We start from the raw sequence: 4,954 nt of genomic DNA, 5'->3' as shown, positions 1-4,954 counted from the left end.
ATATTGGCGATCGAAATGGGCTGCAGGTGGCGTAGAGCAGAACTCTTTTCCTATGGCAACACTTCACATGCTTTCCCCATTAGCTCGTGGAAAGTCATAGAGGAAGGAAGTACGCTAGTTTCTCTCTTGATGTTCATATAGATTAAAATCTTTTAAGTTGCAAAACTATATGGAACTAAAAACTACATTAAACATAGTTTTAAAGAAAAGTATCACGGGAATTTTGAAAAATATTTTTATTAAATAAAAAGGAAAAATATTAAGAAAAGGGAAAATATCGTAGAACATTCCTATACAAATGAAAAGTGGTGGAGAGAGAAGGGCTAAAGGCATGAAACCGGTCTCTCCCCAGATGGCGTATTCGAGTGTTGCGATCGCCAATATACATTTCTGTATCTATATAATTCGGAAACCAATAAATAATTACTTGAAATAGTATAATTTTAATTGATTATTTATAAATTTTCATCGTTTTCTTGGTAAGCATTTTTTAATTTTGAGTGATTAATTTAACTAGATCTAGTTTTTAGGTTATATATTGCAATTCGTATCAAGATCTTGCAAATACATATATTATTATTATGTGGTATGTCATCTTAAGGTAATGAAAGGATAATCTATGTATAAATTATTTGAAAATAAAATTTTCACGAGAAAAACTTTTCGTTTTGAATTCGCCGGATTTATGAAGCAGGGTTTTTATAATGACAAATTACCGACCGGTCTGTGTAGGGGGCAGGGAGCCGTCCTTGCATCAGAAAGGTTCTGGGTTCGAATCTCGGGCAAGGCACGAATGTTCTTTCCTTCTCTGTACTATCTGCGGGTGGTGACCATTTGGATCAGTCTGCGTAGGGACCGGTATTGGTCCTCGTAAAGTGCTCGGGTGCCATTCCCTCTGCAAAAAGATCAAAATTCTGATGGCATGTCTTCGGATCATCCTCAGGGATGTTTCCCAGACCGTCGCCAATAGCCCATTGTGCAGTTCTAGTGCGACGTAAATGAACTACAACAACAACAAACCTCTAAACAAAAGATTCCATTTTGTTTTCGCTAGCATTAGAAAGACTATCAAACATTTCTCCTTTTGAAATGTCGCAAGCCACAATAAAGAAAGAACGTTACAATGCTACACTGAAGACATATCCAGTCCAACTGATGATCTTGTTGTTCTGCTAGCAGTCATTTGTCTCAAATAACAACGCCCTCTATGGGTCGTGGCTTTCAAGAATTGTGATATTTCTTAAAATTTATGCAAAGTTTTAGTAGAGTTTTTCGTAAGAGTTTTTTGTAATTTATAAATTCAAAAAGGTTGTGCTCCTAAAACATATTGTAAAAAATTATTATCCCAACATATAAAATTTAAGGTTTGCCATTTCTTGAGTGTTATCCCTTAATTGGCTACATTTGTGTAAAATATCACCATTTGCTTTTTTGGAGGGAAAATATCATAGCATGCTATCAGTAACTTCAGAATTCATTTGTTATTTGTTTCGTTGAAAGTTAAATCAACTCAAACATGTTAAACGCTTGAAATGTAATGATATTGAATTAGGCGCTTTTTCAAGCTTAGACGTAAAAATCAATCGGAAATAGTAACCCGGAAGTTTCACGATTTCCTCCGCTTATGTTATGCTTACGAGGCGATGTGTGAACAGATTTATTATTGTGAGTGTTGAAATTTACGCTTGATTTTATCATTCATAAGAGTTTCCTATAATTTATAAATTCTAATAGGTCGTGAGCCTGTGGCGTAACTACCACTACGAATATTAAACATCAATTCACTGGTATATAAGACATGCTAACTTGATTCAATCAGGAGGTACCTTTTGATAGATGAAGGTTGGCATTGTCGATAACTCCGCCCCCACATTGGTGACCCGGACGTGATTTGTACACGCAGTAACACTCACTTCGATGGATGATCTACATTGAACAGTTGACTTGTGACTGCGACATTATCCACCTCCTCACGCTGTTTCTGCTCAGTCTCGTCTCGATCATACTTAACGTCAGCCTGCCAAAGGCAACACAGGATCGACTACGACTGTGAAGTTAATGCACCTCTCACATTCAGCACTCAAAAACCCGGTGACCTTAATTACAGCTCTCCCAGTCTTTCACAAGTACAGCAACTAGTGGTATCAGCTCATCGAATTCTATCCCTGATAAAATTCTGGTGGGGGGAGTATTGTGGCGTAACTACGAATATTAAACATCAATTGACTGGTATATAAGACATGCTAACTTGATTCAGTCAAGAGGTACCTTTTGATATTTGAAGGTTGGCATTGTCGATAACCCCGCCCCCACAAGCCTAAGACTAATTTAACAAAATTAATACCACTGCTTAAATAAAGAGCAATGTTTTGAATGTTATCCCTTATTTGTGTAAAATAGCACCGTTTGTTATTTTTTGGGTAGCATCATAGCCAGCTTGCGGAGTCTTTCGAATTCATTTGTTTCGTTGAAAGTTAGATTGAAAGAACGTGGTGTATTGAAAACACTGCAAGTATAATAATATTGGATGATGCGTTTTTGAAAGCTTTTTTAGGCGTAAAAATTCTTCGGAAGTAGTAACCCGGAAGTTTTTACGACGAATTTTAACTCCTAGCGGCATCAGCGCCTAGCTTTATACTGTCCGCCTTCCATAGTCCTAAAAATATAACACACAAGTCGCTAACACAACCATGAATTTAAAAACCGAAAAACAATTAAATTAAGAAAACAAATTTAAAAGAACGAGAAAATTTTTGGAATTAATTGATTAATTTAAAAAAGGCTCCTCCATAGTGATTAGTGGGAGCTGAGTTGTCGGCCATTATGGAGCAAACAAGTTCGCTAGTTACGTAATGTTAACACTAGCGCGAGAGTTTGAAGCCCATTTAGATATTTAAAATTATTGTTGCTGTTCATTTACGTCGCACTAGAGCTGCACAATGGGCTATTGGCGACGGTCTGGGAAACATCCCTGAGGATGATCCGAAGACATGCCNCATCCTCAGGGATGTTTCCCAGACCGTCGCAGCATTGTGCAGCTCTAGTGCGACGTAAATTAACTACAACAATAAAACAGAAAAACTCGAAACAATGAAATTAAGAAAAAAAATTAAAAGAACGAGAAAAATTTTGGAATTAATTGATTAATTTAAAAAAGGCTCCTCTATAGTGATTAGTGGGAGCGGAGCTGTCGGCCATTATGGAGCAAACAAGTTCGCTAGTTACGTATTGTTAACATTAGTGCGAGAGTTTGAAGTCCATTTAGATATTTAATATTATTGTTGTTAATTTACGTCGCACTAGAGCTGCACAATGGGCTATTGGTGACGGTCTTCGAAACATCCCTGAGGATAATCCGAAGACATGCGATCACAATTTTGATCTACTGCAGAGGGGATGACACCCCCGTTTCGGTAGTACCCTGCACGCGAAGTCGAGCACTTTACGGTAGAACAGTTTAACGAGGACCCATACCGCACACCCTCGATCCCTTCGACTGATCGAAGTGGTCACCCACCCGCACACTGACCGTAGCCAGGGATGCTTGACTTCGTTGATCTGCTGGGAACCGTGTCTTAACGATCAGTCCACTGCGGGACCGCAGTAAGTATGAGTTCGGGACACTTTAGCATAGAAAGCAGCAGAAGAAATAAAATTACAGTAGAGTACCGATTATCCGCTTTAACCGAGCTATCAAATATTTCAAAGATTTTTTTTTATTATTCTAGTTTATTTTTAAAACTACCCCGGAAAAAAATTCGGAATTTTAGCTTCCAAACACTGAGGAAAACAAGCTGACAGACAACACGGCATATCGTCAATAATGAAAATGAATCTAGCGAAGATGATGACAGTGACGATGAAAATGAACAAATAAAAATGTCTCATACAGATGGACTAATAGCTATCGAATACATAGAACAAGGAGATGTGGTTACATCAGCTTTCCTGTTATCCTTAAAAAAATGGCGAAACATTGCCTCAGAAAAGCACAAAAGTAAAACAAAAAACTATTACGTTTTTTTTAAAGCAAAAACTCTTCAAGTGTTTTTGCGTAAGCTTTTTAATTATAATATGAATTGTATGTGGTGTACTTGTTTAAATTTTGTATTTGTTTAATATATTACATTTACACATACTCCTTTTCTTTCCCTTTAATTCTCTTAGCTTTAATCGAGTTTTTCGGTTATCCAAGTTAGTTGTGGTCTATATTAACTCGGATAATCGGGACTCTACTGTACTTCCATCTCAGTTGTGAGGGTAAAGATCAGAAAACTTTTCATAACCTAATGCTCCATTACATGCTCTGCTACTTCCTCACGCATCACTCGAGCCATAGCTGGAGTATGGTGTAATATATTTATGCTATTGCTTGAAAAAGGCAAGCTCCGTTGGTAATAAATGGTATGACGTATGCACCATAGCACTGTTTATGTCTAAAATTTAAATATTTTTATCCATTTTAGAAAGGATTAAGAATAAATCTAAATAATTACATCGTAACTAAATTTTTATGTCTATAAAAATACAAAATTATTCTAAATAAATAATTAACACATTCGCCAATTCTAACGTATAGATAATATTATTTAACACAACCTAATAAAATGAACATTAACTATAGTGTTTCCAATTGATAGAGTAATACTCAAGTTTATGATGATCAAATAAGAGATCAAGTTATCAGATAAGAGAAATGAATCATGTATTTTGTTAACAAAATGTTCTTTGTTTTAGTGGAAAATTATCGACTTTCAAGAAAAAAAAAAAAAATGATGAATGCGAAACAATCATGGGGGTTTGTAAACAGTATACTTAAAATAGAAAAAAAAAGGATAAAAATGCTTAAACATATTTACCTTAATTTAAAAAAAAAAAGTTTTTTTTTTTTTTCCTAAGCAGTGAGGTCTTTTTTTCTTTATAATACTTATCTGTAAAATATAACACAAACACA

The sequence above is a fragment of the Parasteatoda tepidariorum genome, chromosome 7, assembly GCF_043381705.1.
Source record: "Parasteatoda tepidariorum isolate YZ-2023 chromosome 7, CAS_Ptep_4.0, whole genome shotgun sequence".
NCBI lineage: Eukaryota > Metazoa > Arthropoda > Arachnida > Araneae > Theridiidae > Parasteatoda > Parasteatoda tepidariorum.
The sequence above is the reverse complement of the archived record's forward strand: the minus strand, read 5'-3'. Positions refer to the sequence as shown.